The following is a 19,427-nucleotide window of genomic DNA, read 5'->3' on the forward strand; positions in this document are numbered from 1 at the left end:
AGACTATCGCGCCACCTAACCATTCGCCAAAATGTTTTTAATACCAGCGGTACCCGGCCAAGCGCCGGGCAAAAAACTATCTTCAAATAAAAGAAAGTCACCGGAGGAGTTAAAAGAGAGTGACAGGGAGCATTAGAAGAAGAGGGAGAGAAAGTTTCAGCCAGCTTGATCGATGGAGTTGGCTTCTAGTGGTGCAGTGACGCGTCCTAAAACCCTTTTATAATCTATCGATTAGATTTATGATTAGAAAATTATAAAAGTAGGGTAGACATGTGGAGATTATCCGGCTGAACAAAACGTGCATTTATCAAACAGGTTTGTTTTCCACAGACCTTATTCCAGCTATTTCCCAAAACCCTGTGGAGAAATCCCATTGCTTTTTGTGAGGGAACCAGCAGCTTACTTTCTGGTTTTAGGACGCGTAACTGCACCTCTCAATATGATGCCAATATAAACAAGGTCTTCTGTCGGCTCTGTACATCAATGCCGACCTATGCTGACAAGTAAGTGAAGAGTAGACAATATAAAAGTATTGGCGAAATGTCCCAGCAGTTTAGGATAATGAAGGTTCTAATCAAATCAATTACATAGCCATTACATGTCTAACTCCTAATGACAGGAAGGCAGAAAGTGCATTATACAAATAATAACACTCATAATAATAGCAGACATTTTTTAACAATGACCACAATATCATTATTTTAACAAATCAAATATGAAAAATTGAGGAAAATGAGGAAGAACTGATGATTAAAATGTTGTAGTACAAGTAGTAATGTAGTTAGTGCATCAATTACTATTGCAACAAATGTGTTAATTTGTCTTCATTATGAGTTGATTTTTTTTTGGACGAATGCTCCGGGCCAGTGGTTACAATGGTGGGGCCAATACAAGTCCACCAGCCCGGAGGACCAGTGGCATTCTGTATTTGATAAAAATGAGTTGGACTAGCTCAATTCAATTTTATTACGAATATTTATTGGATGGAAATCCTGCCCACAATTGAATTGAGTTCATCCAATGACTTATTTTTTTGAGTGAGTGATGATACAAGTCCACCAGCCCAGAGGGCCAGTGGCATTTTACCCTTAATGTCTACCTCTGAGGTAAGTCATTAGGTTGTGCATAGCGTAGTGAGAAGGTCTTGTATCTCTGGGATGAAAGCTGAATTGTGTTTGGGTGGCAGGTAGATCATAAGTATTGTCAGGGGGAAGGGGGGTTTACATTTAAATGCAAGGCATTCAAAAGAGGACAATACAGGCAGGGGCAGGAGTGACAGTTCCAATTCCTTTCGGTAGATGACAGCTAGGCGTCCACCACGACCAGTGCTGCGGGCTTTTTCCAAGTAACTGCAGCCAGGAGGGCAAGCTTCATTGAGGGTGGAATAAACCTCTGGCTGATGCCAGGTTTCCGTGAGGCACATGAAGTCCATTTTCTCATCAGTGGTGTGGTCTTGAATGAAGGATGCTTTATTACTGAGGGATTGTGTATTCAGAAGTTCTATTTTGGCTTTGGAAGATGTGGTGAGTCTCTGTAGGGGCCGGAGTAGGCTGTAATCCACTCCACGTTTTCCAGACTCCTTCGTGTGTGGCGGTCTCGCGTTGCTCTCCGTGTATTCATGCAGCGGTCTCGCGATGTTTCTGGCGCGATTTCACCCCGCCGTGACTGGGCTCTGATGACGCCACAGATACGAAGGCAGACAGAGTGGATGGATGGAATTTCTGCATCTCACTGTTGGGAATATACAGTTTGTCTTCTTCTTTGGCGTCGGTGGATATAGCGATGCCGACGAAGAAGTCCAAGTTGTTTAATGACTGAGGTGCAGGTTGGAGCGTTGGAGTGGTTGAAACTCAGGAGTTGGGAAATGGAAAACCTCAACATGTCAACAGGTTGGGCGCTGAATAAGTTTGGTAGCGGTGCTTAGTAGCGAGGGCTAACAGCAACGAGACAGCTGGAAGACTATCCCGTTAGTATACCTCACGTCCGGGAATGAAACAGAGGCTTGGGAGTCTGCCTGCTATCACACTAGTAGCGGGAGAGAGGCAAGCAGTCAGCCGGAGATAGTCGGCGAAATTGGGCGATACAGCAGGTTAGTCCCGACAGCCGTCAGGTCCAAAAACGTCAATAATCACGAGGTTTAAGATATAAAAACACTTGTTAAACAGACTAAAACTCAGCCATGTAACTATAGCTTAAAAGCAGCTAAAAACTCTGAGGCGTAGGAGAAGCGGCGAACAAACAAGCGCCAGCGTCCTCTCCACCCTTGCGTCCACAACGTCAAATTGTGTGATGATCAGTGTTGTGCTAGTTACTGACAGTGTTGGGCAAGTTACTTCCAAAATGTAATATATTACATATTACTTATTACTCTCTTTTGAAAGTAATAAGTTACATTACAATATTACTGTCTCTGAAATGTAATGAGTTACACTACTTTAGTTACTTTTTAGTTACTTTCACAAAAATAACCGCAAAAGAATAGCTAGGTATTTTAAATGCTAAAATGTAGTTTAGTGCAGCTCATTATGCATCCAGTGAAGGGCAATGTGGTATAGCATAACAACTGTGTAGGCCCTTAAGGCTACTAACAACTTGTATTACAGGGCTTGGTTGAATACTCGATTCTGATTGTAAATTCTTAACATGTGACACGTTGTTAATACAGCAGTAGCCTACAGACCGCTGTCAAGGACTATAATGAAGGTTAACATATTGTAAATGAGGGCAAATATGATTTAAACCATGCTAATGATTTGAAATGGCAAACATTGAAACGCAAAAGTATTATTAAAACCATGTAGCCTACTACATCATCACCTTGCTCCCATCATATACGCTGGGAAGAAAATATTTACTGCTCTTGAAAACTGGTATCACATCATCATGTGAGGTTGACTTTGTGACCTGGAGAACATTTCAGCTGCAACATCAGCTCGTTTATAATAAGCTTGGGATATGAGATATTTTTGTAGCCATTCGTGGTGAAGGCATCTGTGCTATTGTATGCATTATTTTTGACCCAACATTTGTACAGGCATGTCAGAATATGGTAATATTTTCACATGAATATTCTAGCCATTGTCTATCTTTATACCACAAGCTGCAAAATGACCACCTTACCCCACTGTACAGGCGGGTAGTTGTTTCGATAAACCTGGCACCTGCGGGCCGCAGAGGGGCGGCGTAGTTTCGGGCGACGAAGACTGCTGCTCCGGGCCCGGCGAGTCAGGCGGGAGTAAGCTAGTGTCCACAACGGAGGGTAACGTGATGTCCGCATCTGACCTGTTGCTACTGTCTGCAGTAGATGCAGTGTTGCTGGCGTTTAGTGATGGTTGCTTTAACCATTTTCGTATAAATGATTATCCACAGATCAGATGTGTATCACTGCTGTGGAAGCACTTTGGAAATGATGCACGCGCAGCGGAGCAGGTCACGCGCACCTGACGCAATTTGTTGTTAGTATTTTTCGCTACGTTCACTTTTTTGAATGGTTGCATAACGTTCAACTTCCCCGAAGATCTCAACGCGAAGCCTGAAGGGTAAACACCAGGTTTACTAATCTACCCGCACAATTTGTCCGGTGTCGCAATGTCTCGCTATGTTAGTACATTCTTAAAAAACAAAACACCATTTAATTTCGGGTTAAAATGTGTTGTAACTGCGTTACTGAGCATTGTAACGGGTAATATATTTCCCACATTTCATTAGTAATGCGTTACATTACTTCGTTACAGCAAAAAGTAATATATTACTGTAACCCCGTTACTTTTGTAACGCGTTACACCCAACACAGGTTACTGAACACCAGTAACTAGTTACATTGCCAGTTACTTCATTTCAAAAGTAACTCAGTTACTTTACTGACTACTTACACCCAAAAGTAATGCGCTACTGTGAAAAGTAACGTTCTAGTTACTTAAAAAAAGGGCTCCCAACAAAAAAAAGCTCCCATTAATGCCCTTGTAGCCTTCATTTAAGTACTGTTATTGCATTGGAGAATAATACAATCTGTTGATCAACTTGACATGCATTTGCATCACTGAACTCTGCTAAGCAATGTGTTCTATACAAACACAAACACAAAGATATGTTTCAAAGTGACAATTTATCGTCGTCAGAGAGCAATTCCGGTTGATACATGGCAAAGGCTTTCACAAAGTTAGAGCCGTTATCAGTAACCGTGGAGGTAACTTTTGTTGACACTCCATACAAAGAGTGAATGTGGTCAATCTCACTAGCAATAAGATCGTACGTGTGCCTACCCTTTATCCTTTTACAGGCCAACGCAGCTTTCTGGCGTTGTAAAGTGGTGGGGTTTATCCAGTGAGATGTTATCCCGAGGAAGCTTCTGTTGTGGACAGACCAAATGTCTGCGGTGGTCGAGATGTATTCCAGCCCCTCAAATGTTTTCTTTAGCTCGCTATCCATTTTGATATATTCTTTCTCCAGGTAGTTGGAAAACGTTTTGCGTCCCATATGCCGTGTGCCGCCCGGACATGGTATCATGCTTACTAGCTCCCTGAAAGCGGGTGACTCCACTGTAGAAATAGCCTGCACGTGTTCAACAACATACCGTGCAATGGCTTTATCCACTTTCACCTGACTAGCAGTCCCTCGGTTGAAATCCAGCCGCTGTTGCTTGGGTGGAGGTGGGGTGGCGTCGGATGGCTCTGGGTCTGTGGTCAATAGCTTCGTCCCAGCATGTTGTTTTTGCAGATGTTTTAACAGATTGGAATTGCTGTTTTGAGCAGTAGATAGGATCTTTGACCCGCCAAGACACAACTTACACTTAACTAACACATTATTTTCTTTATGCTCGAGAAAAGTAAAATAGTGAGCATATCTCCATGCGAGAAACTCAACTTGTGCTCCGCCGTCGCCATGATAGTATTGTTAGTAGGCTAACTAAACACAAACACGCCCACAAAGCGTCTCCGCATGTGACACAGGAAGTATCTAAGTAAATTTACTCAAGTACTGTACTTAAGTACAGTTCTCATCTCTGTTCGCCTCGCTGTTGGCGCCGCTCACCAACGTCTGGGAGCCGAGACTATATAAAAAAATAACGGAGTAACGCACCATGTAGTAACGGGAACTGGGTTACTGAATTTAAAAAATAACGCGTAAGAGTACTAGTTACTGCCAAAAATAACGACGTTACAGTAACGCGTTACTTTGAAACGCGTTAGTCCCAACAGTGGTGATGATAAGTTGTATGTTATCCTTAGAAATATTTGAAATGTTTAAGGGAATTGTGACTTAAAAGGGTGGAAAGCTATTGTTCAATTAAATGCGTTACGCTGGATTGTATTGTATTGTGTGGCATTGATACATTTAACATTATTCTGAAATTCTGTATTGATAGAAAATATGTTTTTGTGATGTGGCATTTTATATGAATTGTAATGTGATATTGCCATAAATTGTATGATTTAAATGTTGAAAGTGTTATAGATTGATGATGTAATTATTGTTTATGTTAATAAATGTGAGAAAAGAATTTTTTTTGACTGTGTCCCATGTTGTACTGAGTACAAATGTACCATTATAAGGTACAATGCTCCTGTCACTGGGGCAGTACCCTTTAAAGGCCACATTTGTACCATTTCCAAGGGTACATTTAAGTCCTAGAGCAGTGGTTCTCAACCTGTGGTACGCGTACCACTGGTGGTACGCCAGCTCCCGCTAGTGGTACGCGGAAGAATTTGAAATATAATTTTTTTTTTTTTTTTACATTTTACGTTTTATTTAACCAGATGAAAACATTGAGACAACATCTCATTTACAACGCTGACCTGGCCAAGAAGGCAGCAACGGTTCTTACACATAACACAGATGTAAAAAATACAGAAAACACAACTAAGTAAACAAAAGACGAAAAGCAGTCACTACATTGTGCACATTTAGGACAGTAAGAAAGGTACACTACTTATTACTGCAAGAGCAGCTGGTGTTAAGGACCTCAGACAACTACCATTTAAAACAGGCTAAATGGACAAGTGCCATCAGTTTGAGGCTTGATTGAATAACATTAATTAAAAAATAAATCATACTATCAAAATACTACAACGAATGAACATAAGTTTGAGATAATTGAAACTGTGGTTTAAATAAGTTCTAATTGGCTATTGTTGTTTTTAGATTTAGAAACAAATTTAAAGCGTATTAGCGTTGCTAATGACGGCAATACTTCCCGCGAACGATTAGCCAACGTTGCAAGTAAGCTAAAGAAAGAAGAAAGCTGAATGATGTTAAAAACATGGCACAAAACGGGAGGTATTCAGAAGAATCAGAATCAGAAACATGTTTAGGAATTTGACTTGATGTCACGGCGCATACATAAAATATATACACCAAAAAATATTTTACACCATAATAAAATACAGTTAAATAGCAATACAAATTAAATAAAGCAGTAATTTACATGGAAATAGAATGCTATGAATGAATTTTAGAATATAAACTATGAAATGTGAAATATGAATATGTGCAGAAAGGAGTATGAACATTGTATGCATTAATGTAATGCATATAGAGATGTGGCAGAGGTAAAGTGTCAGTGGGGGAGACGGGCCTTGTTTAAGAGGCCGGTAGCGGAGGGGAAGAAACTGTTCAGGTGAAGAGAGGTCCTGGTCCCGATGGAGCGCAGCCTCTTGCCAGAGTGGAGGGGGGTGAACAGTTTGTGTCCAGGGTGGGAGGCGGTACAGAGGAGAATATTACCAGCGAAAGTGAACAAGTGAATGAGGAGGAGGACAGTAATCAACCGAGCAGAAGCGCAGGCTCCGCAAGCAACGCAAAAGTGATATGCACAGCCGCTGTGATGGAGGAGAGAAGTGACTCAGGAAGAAGGCATTTGCTCAAAGGATGGAGAGAAGGCTGTGACCGAGGTCAAAAGCGGAAAAAGAACACACTTGTCCTTAATCGTCATCTTTTTTCTTTTCATTTTTACTTTGCCACCACAGAAATGGCAATAGCAGACATCAGCAGACTGAAGATTAGCTATTAGCCCTTAGGCTCATGGAGGCTTCATTATTATTGTGGAACTCAATTCCCATATTTTCTGTTACAATGTAGGTTGTTGCAGGAGGCCTACATTCAGAGAGAGAGAGAGAGAGAGAGAGAGAGAGAGAGAGAGAGAGAGACTGCCCTCTGTACATGTAGCTGACAATAAATAATGTTATTATGAATACATTTTCCTCCGAGTCCTGCATGAACTGTGCATAGACTGTATTTTAACATTGGTCATATGGTGGTACTTGGAGAGCCAACTATTTTCTCAGGTAATACTTGGTGTAAAAAGGTTGAGAACCACTGTCCTAGAGCATCAAGGTCCATTATTGCCCCCATAAGGTACAAACTGTAAGGGTACTAATATGTACCCTTGTTAAGGGGTACAATGGGTGTACCTTTGGGGGTACTGCCCCAGTGACGAGCTGTTGGACCCCTAAAGGTAAACATTTAGCACGTTATTTCTGACAGTGTACGATAATTACTTTATCTGTTTTAAGTACCAAAGTTGATAAAAACTCAGAGAATTCCTTGGGCAGACACACACACCGTTAATATTGGGTATTTTATTGGGTTCGTATTCCTATGGATGACTGCCTAGGAGAGAGCGCAGAGAAGCGTGTAAGACTGTGACTCCGCCTCCTGGTCTCAACTCCTGTTTGTCATGGATTAAGTCCACAAAACCCTGAAATGTTTGCCGAAAGGAGATTTGCACCTTCTAAAGTAGGATGAATGTCGTCTCTCTTAATCAGACCAGGTTTTCCCCAGAAGGCTGTCCAATTATTTACGAAGCCCACATTGTTTGCTGGGCATCACCAAGACAACAAGCGCTGAAATGATGACATGCGGCTATACATGTCATCATTGATCAGATTGGGGAGGGGACCAGAGAAGATTACGGTGTCCGACATTGTTTTAGCATAACTAAAAATATATTTAAGTAATTCTTTATTAGATTTTTTCAAGTTTGACTTAATACAATACTTATGCTATAGGAACATTTAAAGAGCTATGGGTCAATCCCTCCCTAGTGCGACCACACAGTAAAATATGTGGGCTGTGGGGGGGTCCTTGTTCTGTGCAAAAACACACAGTAAAAGATGAGGGTTCGGTGGTTCCGGTTATGGCGTTGGAGTGATCGGTCGCATTGGCGTTTGCTCCCTAATCCTTTTTCGCTTTTACACGTATACACCCAGACGTCTGTTACTTTTCTTACTTGATTAGTCATTAGGAGTGCCTCAGTAATTTTTTCGTTGTTGAAATGAGTAAAACTCAAGGCAGTCATGGCAAAAGTCAGCAACAAACTAAACTCTTTAGCTCGCAAGATAAAGAGGCTAACAAGATTGCTACCAGTGCTTCGGAAGCTAGCGTGCAGCCGCTAACACTCGGTATGCTAGTCGGAGAGTTTGAGAAACTGCGTAAAGACGTAACAGGTGAACTTACCGCTTCCATGAACACCGCCCTGGTCCCAATCCAAGCCTCTCTTCAAAAGATCACCGACACCGTGGCTACACATACTGCCACCATCACCGGAATGGAAACGGCTCTCAGCGCTCATTCAGATGGAATCACTACTCTGGAGCGAGAGGTGGCCGGATTGAAATCCAAGTTGGAGACCACTAATCAGGTGAATGACAGATTGCAGCTGGCGGTGGAAGACCTGGTTTCACGTTCCAAACGACAGAATCTCCGTGTGATTGGCATTCCAGAAGGAATGGAGGGGGATGATGCTCGTCTCTTCATGACTACACTGTTCAAGAAGATGGTCGGAGACCCTCATCTGGATACCTTGGAGCTAGACCGTGCACATCGCAGTCTGGCTCCGAAACCGCCGCAAGGTTCCCGGCCCCTCATTGTCCGCTTCCATAAATATGCCCAGAAGGAACGTGTGCTGCTGTGGGCTAGGACATCCCGGGATGTCTCGTACCAAGGTCATCCCATCAGGATCTTTGAAGATTTCAGCGCCACACTCGCCAAGAAGCGGGCCGCCTTTAACAAAGTGAAGTCGCAGCTCTACAAGGAGTGAATACGCTTCGGCTTACTCTACCCAGCCCGCCTGCGTGTTACTATTAACGGACAGACTCGCATTTTTGACTCCGCGGAAGAGGCAGAACGTTTCTATCAGGTCCATAGCAGTAAGTGAATGATCAGGACTCTGTTCACATACCCCCTCTGAATCTTGTTTTTCACTCATGTTATTTTTATTTCTATAACCGAGCTGAAGCTACACGGACATGAACGTTAAATTAGACATTGCTTGCAGCTCCCTGCTAGGCCAATAGAGGTCACTCCTGTCTCGTTTATGGGGGTGTGGACTGGGGAATGACTGCAATTCAGCTGGGTTGTATATGTGATAATTATACATTTTGAAGGGAAGGCAACTACAACGTGTCCTGTCCTGCGTGCTCATCTATGTTACAGGATGAGTTTAGGACAAGGTTGTAGGGATTTTGTTCAGATTCAGACATCTGATTTCGTTGGGTTGTGTTTTTTGTGTGAGTTTTTTTCTTTCTCTTTCTTTCTCTTTTTTCTCAATACGGGAGGAACTTTTTTCTTTAGTGCCCATCATTATAACACATTTGAAGTTGTTACCTTGTTCTGTGTTGTAGCCTACTGGCTAATTCATAATGTCATCATATTATTCCAAAGGCTGATATTGTGGCTCATGCATGGCTGATATGAGACAGAGAGCTACGCAAGAATCAATCAGGTTTACAAGCTGGAATGTCAGAGGACTTGGCGGGCCTACTAAAAGAGCCAGAGTATTCTCACATCTTAAGGATATGACGACGGACATTGCTTTTCTGCAGGAGACACACCTGCGTGTCTGTGACCACACCAGGCTGCGGAAGCCCTGGGTCGGACAAGTGTTCCACTCCAGCTTCAATAGCCGTTCCAGAGGTACAGGAATTTTAGTACACAAACGACTGCAGTTCTCTTTAGAAAAGTGTATTTCTGATACAAATGGGCGTTACATTATAGTCGTAGGTGTATTGCTCAAAACTCGTGTTATTATGGTTTGCAAGCTCCAAACTGAATTTGATCTTATTTCCACAAACAAAGCAGAGTTTGTTTTAAGGCGCACAAAGAGTACCTATTATGAATATGGGGACAAGGCCAGCCGACTGCTAGCGTTACAACTAAAGCATCAATCTGCCTCACGTTTTATTACACAAATTCGCAAATTATACAATAGTTACAGACCCAAAGGAGATAAATAATGTTTTCGCTTCGTACTATTCTAATCTTTACCAATCAGAGGCTCCACCTAACAACATCTTAATGAAACAATTTTTGGATAATTTGGACTTCCCTATGATCAACGAAACAAGTAAAAGGAATCTAGATGCTCCACTCAGTTTAAAGGAGGGTTACAGACAGTCTCAGATTAATACAGAATGGCAAGGCACCGGGCCCGGACGGCTTCCCAGCTGACTTTTTAAAGAAATTCTCTGATCAACTGGCTCCCTTGCTATTGGATATGTTCAACGATTCCTTAGAGCGTGGTTACCTTCCTCTATCCGTAACTCAAGCATCAATTTCACTCATTCCAAAGAAAAACAAAGATCCAGCAGAATGTAGCAGCTGGAGACCTGTTATTTTGTTAAACTCTGACATAAAGCTATTAGCTAAGACCCTGGCTAGCCGTCAACGGACCCCTGTCTACCAAACATTATTTCGGGTAATCAAACTGGCTTCATAAGGGGTAGACAGTTGTTCTCAAATATTCGTCGCCTCCTTAATATTATAATGTCTAAGTCTAGCACGCAAGAGGCTGAAATGGTAATCTCTATGGATGCGGAGAAGGCTTTTGACCGAGTGGAGTGGGGTTATTTATTTTCAGCTCTTGACAAGTTTGGTTTTGGTCAAAGATATATTTCATGGATTCAATTGTTGTATAGTGCTCCTACAGCTAGTGTGACTACCAACTCCACTCAATCCAAATGTTTCCCTTTACAACGCGGTTGCCGCCAAGGCTGTCCCCTTCCGCCTTTACTGTTTGCAATTGCAATCGAGCCACTTTCCATCATTCTTAGAAACTCACCAGCTTTTACAGGTATCTATAGGAATGGGTTTGAACACAGGGTTTCGCTGTACGCGGATGATTTGCTGCTCTATGTCTCGAACCCTACGGCCAGTATTAATGGGATTCTTGACGTTTTACAAACGTTTGGTTCCTTTTCGGGATACAAGTTGAACATCAGTAAGAGCGAATGCTTCCCTCTTAATCTTGCGGCAAAACAGAGTCTGCCTTTTCATTTGGCCTCCTCTAGTTTCCGGTACCTGGGCATTAATATTTCAGATAGTCTCCCTTCACTTCATTTTGCATAGTCTCCCCTCACTTCATAAGCATAATGTTTTGAAGTTGGTGAAGGAGGTTAAATCTGACCTACAGCGTTGGAACTTTCTCCCTCTGTCGATTGTAGGTAGAATCAATTCAATCAAAATGAATGTGCTTCCCAGATTCTCATTCCTTTTTCAATGTTTACCATTATTCCTCCCCAAATCTTTTTTTAAGGACTTAGACAAGACTATTTCATCTTTTATTTGGGCAGGAAAGACCCCAAGGGTAAAATATTCTCTCCTACAAAGGGCTAAAGAAGATGGTAGCCCCTGTAGCCCGTGGAGTCATTTCAGCCGTGGGGAAGTTAATCTTATCAGCATTATCATCTCCTTTAGCGACTAGGAACACCTGGGAGAAGGAGCTTGGGGTTACCTTTTCAGATGAATGGTGGCAGGGGGCCCTAGACAGAGTCAACTCTACTTCATCTTGCGCCAGACTGACACTGATACAGTTTAAGGTCCTACACAGATCACACCTGACCAAAGTTAGACTTAGTAAACTGTTTGGCACAAGTGAGATGTGTGATAGATTCTCTCTCTCTCCGGCCAACCACACACACATGTTTTTCTCCTGTCCAAAGCTGGGTTCATTCTGGTCCTCTTTTTATGATACACTCTCGAAGGCCTTCAATAAGCCGGTGGTTCCTAGCCCTTCAATTTCTATTTTTTGTGTCCCTGAGGAATTCTCTAGTTTCACTAACAAGGAGAGCAATGTTATTGCTTTTGCTTCACTTGTAGCCCGCAGACGTATTTTACTGCAGTGGAGGGACCAGAAACCTCCATCTTCTCAGTCGTGGTTGAAAGACTTAATGTCTTTCTTATACTTAGAGAAGATTACGTATAGTATAAGGGGATGCTCTGATAAATTTAGCAAAACCTGGGATCCTATTCTCTCTTTTGTTAATTCTATTCCTTCTTTAGGGGATTAGATAATCCTATTACTCATTAATGTACGCCGTAGCTACTATTTTGAGAGTGGACGGTTATAATGCAATGATAAGTGATTGTCTCCTTTGGCGTGTGAATGGTCATGCAGTCCAATGTGCATTGTGCAACACAGTGTTTCTTTGTATTTCTGTGCTTTTATGATATCCTCTTGTATTTTTTATTTACTTATTTTTGCTCCTCTTTTATATCGTATTTTGACGCTTTTCGGTTTTGTTTTGTAGGGGGGTGGGGGGATGGTTATTATGCCATGTTTGTTGTAAAAAAAATGTAAAATCGGGTAATCTTCTGTCAACAGTTTGTATGTTTAAGATTGATGACCCAATAAAAATACTTGTGAAAAAAAAAAGATTAGGGTTCTTTCCAAAAACACATTTTCGTTCAACTTTTCGTGGGTATCTACAATTTTCCAGCGTGGATGGATGGATGTGAAAAGCCCCTTGAGATCAAAAGATCTCTTTTTCAAGGGTGACATTAGTTACACATGTAACATAAAAACAACAGAACAACAATAAGGATGACATACAACATAATGTACAGGGTACAGTTTACAAACTCTATTTACAGTGACAGGTACCATGAGTATCAAACAGCATGTCACCCAGCCGAGTTGATGATGATGCAGGGGAACCAAAGTGCTCAGTTTTAAACATGTTTGCAGACTGTTCCAATTTAGTGGAGCTGCACAACTAAAAGCTTTCTTCCCTAAGACAGTCCTAGCACTTGGTACATTTAATAAAACAACATCATGAGATCTCAGGCAATAAGTACTTTCAATTAGTCGAGAGATCAGAGAGCAGATAAAAAAAGGTAGTTTACCCAACATGGCTTTATAGATGAACATATACCAATGACTGAGCCTCCGTACAGTTAGTGAAGGCAAACCTGCCCTGGCATACAGGGTACAGTGATGAGTAAGTGCTTTACAGTTAGTAACAAATCTCAGGGCACTGTGATAGGCGGCATCTAACTTTTCCAGGCAATGGGCAGGTGCATTCATATAGATCAAATCACCATAGTCCAGCACAGGTAAAAAGGTCACAGTGACTAGCCTTTTCCTGGCTTCAAATGAGAAACAGGACTTGTTTCTGAAAAAGAAACCTAGTCTAACCCTCAGCTTTTTAAGCAGATTAATAACCTGAAGTTTAAAATTAAGACAATCATCAAGCCAGATACCTAGGTATGTATAACAGGTAACCACTTTGAGTACTTGTCCTTGCATAGAAACAATATCCAAAGCAGTGTCTGTAGTCTTTTTAGGTTTCGAAAAGAGCATTACCTTGATTTTATCAACATTTAAAAGAAGCTTAAGCTCAGTGAGCTGAGTCTGAATAATGTTAAAAACAGCCTGTAATTTAACACCAGCCTCCTTAATGGATGGACCTGCACAATACATCACGGTATCATCCGCATAAAAAAGTAAAGTAGCTTCATCCACATTTTCACCTAAACTGTTGATATGTATAGAGAATAAAAGTGGACCTAAAACAGAACCTTGAGGAACACCATTAGCAATGTTTAACCATTCAGAAGATAGCCCATCAAAATGAACACATTGGGACCTTTCAGAGAGGTAGTTCACAAACCACCCCACTGCATGGCTGGATATGCCAATACTGAGTAGCCTCTGCTTCAAAATGCGATGATCAACGGTGTCAAGCGCTTTGGAAAGGTCAATAAATAGAGCTGCACAACTCTGCTTATTATCTAAAATACTCGTAACGTCATTCACCACTTTCATTGTCGCATCTTGCTTTCTGAAGCCTGACTGGTGTTTAGACAGGATATCATTTTTACATAAAAACTCCTTTACCTGTTCACTCACTAGGCGTTCGAGCACCTTCGCCAGAACTGACAATTTTGAGATTGGCCTATAGTTATTTAAAATAGTTGCTTCCCCTCCTTTTAGCAAAGGCAAGACATAAGCTGACTTCCATACTTTTGGTAGCTATCTTTAAAAAGAAAGGTTCTACGTTGTCCGGGCCAGCCGGTTTCTTAGGATCTAGCTTAGATAAGGCTTCATGAACAACATTGACAGTAAAAGGAGTAAAACTGAAAGGGTTTTCCAGACCACATTGTTCAGAGTCACGGATTGGGGTGTTCACAGCCGCAGAGTTAGTCACAGAATCAAACAGAGAGCCACAGGACACAAAATGCTCATTAAAGCAATTTAGCATAGTGGCCCTGTCCGATATAGAGCCAGATGCTGTGGTAAGGCACAGCGGTAGCTCATTTGGGATATCACCAGTGGATATCGATTTTATGGCTTTCCAAAAAATCCTAGGATTATTTAGGTTTTCTGTGGTAATTGACAAATAGTACTTTGACTTAGCACTTTTGACATTTAAGTGAAGCTATTCCATAGCCGCCTAAAATGCAGCCATTATACCTTTGAGCCTGATTGCCTAGCCTTTGCCCAGGCCTTGTTTCTCTCATGAAGGAGACTAGACAGTTCAGCAGAAAACCAAGGATTGTCTCATCCCTTTACTCTAAATGTACGCAGGGGTGCATGTCTATCAATGATCTCCATAAAACCAAGATAAAAATAAGACCATGCAGTTTCTAAATTAGCACACAGATCGATTTTCCCCCAATCAAACCCAAACAGAACATGTACAAAACCCTGCTCCACAAAATGTTTTATGTCTCTCTTAATAATAATACGAGGTTTAACCTTTTTAACCTTAGTGGCCCTAATTGTGGCAACAACACAGTGATCACTCAGATAATTCGCAAATACTCCCACAGATAAGTATTTATAGGGAGCATTAGTTAGAATGAGATCAATTAGGGGGGATTTATTAGAGGACTTAATGTTAGGGCGAGTAGGACTGTCAACAATCTGAGTAATATTCAAAGAGATACAAAGGTTTTTAAAATCCTCTGACACTGCAGTTAACCAGTTCCAGTTAAAATCTCCAAGTAGCACTATTTCCTTGTAGTCTAGTTGCGATAAAAGATTTGCTAGCGAAGACAAGGAGTCCTTGCCAGCTGAGGGGGGTCTGTAACAGCCCACCACCATGACCTGTTGCCCCTTTGCCACTTCTATATTTAAGGCAAAAAATTCGAATTGATTACTGATAGATTTGGAAACTAATGTGGTTACACTGAACTTATTCTTAACATAAATGGCAACTCCACCAGGCCGGTCGGAACGATACACATTATAACCATTTAAGGCAATCTCAGAGGCCAAAATATATTTATTTAGCCATGTTTCTGATGAAACAATGATGTCAGCATCAGTCGAGCTCGCCCAAAAAATCTAGTTTACCTAACAGACTGCGCACATTCAAATGGATGAAACCCAACCCAGACCTAGCTTTAAAATCAGCAGGAGTAGCGATCTGACTACTACTACTGGGCGGACCAGGGTTAGGTTGCACATTTCCTGACAGTAATAACAACAACAAAAAACAGGCATCTTTTCCTCTTAAACGACACACATACATTGTAATCTGCTTTAGAAACACAGGAAAAGTCTGCGAGAGTGTGATTAGCTTAAGAAGCAGTCCTGAAGAACAGGCTTCTGCAACAGCAGAACCAGGACAGGTGGAAAGCAGGCCCCAGCCGTGGTAAAATCCTCCTCCGCACAGCAGCACACGCCCGGTGGAAGCAGGCCAAGCCTGAAGCGTGGATCCACTCCGTCTCTCCGCGACGACTCCGGGGTAAAAACCTCTCCAGTACAGCCGTACTCTACAGGTGGGAGCAGGCCTCCTTAGAAAGCAGATCGCAGATCGCAGGCAGCAACAGGTGGAGCCGCTCCGTCTCTTCGAGACGTCTCCGGGGGAAAAACACCTCAGTACAACCGTACTCGACAGGTGGGAGTAGGCCTCCGCAGGATGGAGATTATTGTTGGTGTTGTTTACGTGCATCATGTGAATCATGGGAAGAATCTCTCTGCTAGATCAACAGTAAAATACTAAAAACACAGAGGAAATTTGGCACCAAAAGGACCTTACATTTGGAATATACAGTATACTCTTGATTTAATTAGGGTTAGGGACAAACAACTGAAGCCTCATATCGGCTATATTAGAATGATAAAGAAGGTATCTATAAATGTTTTAGTATCTTGAAATATGTATATTATTTACAGTTTAGCTGTGAAGGTCAATTCAGTGTGAAAGGAAGGAATGACTGAAGGGATCAATAACTATTTACAATACAGACATCTGGCATGGGAGTACTGCATTCAATTTGACTTGAGAATCCCAGTTGTCAGTCAGTTGGACCTAAGAGTATTACTTTGTTTCATTTAGGGCTGTTACAATATCAAGATATGATTACATGATTATTAGCCAAAATAATTCCCATATAAAAAACCCCAGTGAAATATGTTGGAATAAATAAGTAACAATCATCTTTTGTTGTTTTCATTTTTGGGGGGAAATGAAAGGAAGAAAGGTCAAAATGATACGATATCATGTGTATGTGTATTACTAACATGATATTAATATGACAGCTTTCAATTATCACAGCATAATACTGGTATTGAAATTACAAGATTCATATATACTCTAGGCTAATTTATGTTGCTGGTGTTACATTTTGAGAGCTTTTGCTCTGTTCAAGCTATTATCGGGGATTTATACAAACAAAACATTATTGTAAAATTATTTATGCATTCTTATTTATGAACTGAATTACATTTGAAATGCCTTAGCGGTTTAGAGGATTATCATGCCACCAGGATACATGAGAATGTCTCAATCACTTTAAGGTAACATGGACTTGTTGACAAGCATCCATTGTTCTAAATCAGAAGCAATAATCTCAGCATAAATACAGAAGAAAACATTTCTGATTATTCTGCTGGATAATCAACTTGTGTGTGCGTGTGTTTTATTTATCTTACAGTGAAATGAGATAAAAACGTTCCATGTCAGGCATTGCTCATGATGATGGATGACTGTCTCAGGGACAATAACAGTGGATTGCTTACAGCCCACGGATGACAGGGATTGTTCCAGCCTGTAAAGTGAGACAACACTTAGACACATTGTCACGATGTTCCCAATACCTAGAACTGTCAGGGGCATTTTTCCGTTAATGTAATCGTTTATTTGGCAGGGACAATGCACAGTAATGAACACTTAAAACATTAAAATATGTCAAGCGTAACAGTGCCAGATTTAGCTTTGAGCTAATTTCCATCCGAAGTCCCTCACATAAAACATTTAAGAAAATTACATTTTACAAACATAGCAAAAGAGCAAGTGCAGCATACACAAGTATTTATGACATGGTAATTCAATATAGCAACAATGACATGTAAAGTGCAAGAGAAGATGCAAGAGCTAACCTAAAGTGCAAGAGGAGATACACCTGTGTTAAATTGCATAGCAGTGATTGCACGTCTGTTTGTGTCACGGTGGTTCTTGTGTTATGTCACGTTTTTAGTTTTGTATGTCTTGTATTGGGTTTATTTTGCTGTTCGGTTCTCCCTGTCATGTTTTCTTCATTGTGTATTGTCTGGTCCCTGTGTTTTTCCTCCCTGTCGTTAGTTTCCCTGGTGTGTCTAATTGTCTGATTGTGTTCACCTGTTGCCCTTGTGTTTCTCCTCCCCTGCCCGGCTGTTTCTCATCTCGCGATTACCCCTACCTGTATTTAGTCTTGTCTCTTCCTGTGTTCAGTGTTGGTTCATCTTTTGTTGGTGACTGAGTTCACCGGGGAGTGTTCTGTTTGTCCAAATTATATTATTATCCTTGAAATAAAGGTATTATCAGTGTTATCCAACAAGGATGGGCCCAGCAGATCCATTTGAGCAGGAATTATTGGATTTTTCCTTTTCTTTGGCTTACTGCTCTAATGGAGGGGAGCGTCCGTAGTTCAGCAGCGAAAGGCTGCTCTGGCAGAGGCGCGCCAGATGGCTATGGAGAAACTAGGCTGAGTGAAATTCTTACCTAGCTGGATTTTGAACTTCCTCTCGGTGTGTGATTCCCAGCCTGACACCATACGTCTCGGTGTGTTCCGTCTGGAGTCAACCCCTGCTTCTTCCCCATGTCCTGCTCCTGTCCAGGAGCCGTTCTCTGGAACTCGTCTGGCTTTCGGAGGTCCACGGAGCCTCCAAAAGGCTCCTAAGAGAAGGAGTCGCAAGTCCAGGCTAGCAGCCCGAGCCCCAAGAGCCATGGTTCCGACTCCAGTTCTGGCCCCAGCAGCCATGGTTCCAGCCCCGGTTCTGGTCCCAGCAGCCATGGTTCCGGCCCCAGTTCTGGCCCCAGCGGCCATGGTTCCAGACCCAGTTCTGGCCCCAGCAGCCATGGTTCCGGCCCCAGTTCTGGCCCCAGCGGCCATGGTCCCAGCCCCAGTTCTGTTCCCAGCGGCTTTGTTTCCAGACCCAGTTCTGGCCCCAGCAGCCATGACCCGGCCCCAGTTCTGGCCCCAGCGGCCATAGTCCCTTCTCTAGTCCCTACTCAATTCCCTTCTCAAGTCCCTTCTCAAGTTCCTCCTCTAGTTCCTCCTCTAGTCCATTCTCAAGTCCCTTCTCTAGTTCCTCCTCTAGTCCCTTCCCAAGTCCCTTCTCTAGTCCCAACTCAAGTCCCATCTCAAGTCCCCTCTCCAGTCCCCTCTCGAGTCACCTCTCGAGTTCCCTCTCGAGTCCCCTTTCTAGTTCCCTCTCGAGTTCCCTCTCGAGTCCCCTCTCCAGGCCCTACTCAAGTCCCTACTGAAGTGCCATTGGAGGTTCCGCTGGGGGTCCTGCCAACTCCATGTCCTGTCCCGTTGGGGGTCCCGCCGACTACTCTTCTGCCGGGGGTCCTGCCAACCCTATGTCCTGTTGCGTTGGAGGTCCCGCTGAGAGTCCTGCCAATCCCATGTCTTGTTCCGTTGGAGGTCCCACTGCCACCTGTCTCACTGGGGGACCTGCCAACTCCTGGTCCTCTTCCGTGGGAGATCCTGCCGAAGCCTGTCCCACCGGCTCCGGTTCCTGCCCGGCCTCCGGAGCTGTCCCGTCAGCGCCTTCCGTCGCCGCCTGCTTCGCCTTCGAGCCCGGCCCCCTGAGAGCCGCGGTCTTCGCCCTCGAGCCCGGCCCACTGAGAGCCGCGGTCTTCGCCCTCGAGCCCGGCCCCGAGTGCCACGGCCTTCGCCCTCATGCTCGGCCCCCTGAGAGCCGCGGTCTTCGCCCTCGA

The sequence above is a fragment of the Notothenia rossii genome (genome assembly GCF_949606895.1).
Source record: "Notothenia rossii genome assembly, chromosome: 2".
NCBI classification, from domain to species: Eukaryota; Metazoa; Chordata; class Actinopteri; order Perciformes; family Nototheniidae; genus Notothenia; species Notothenia rossii.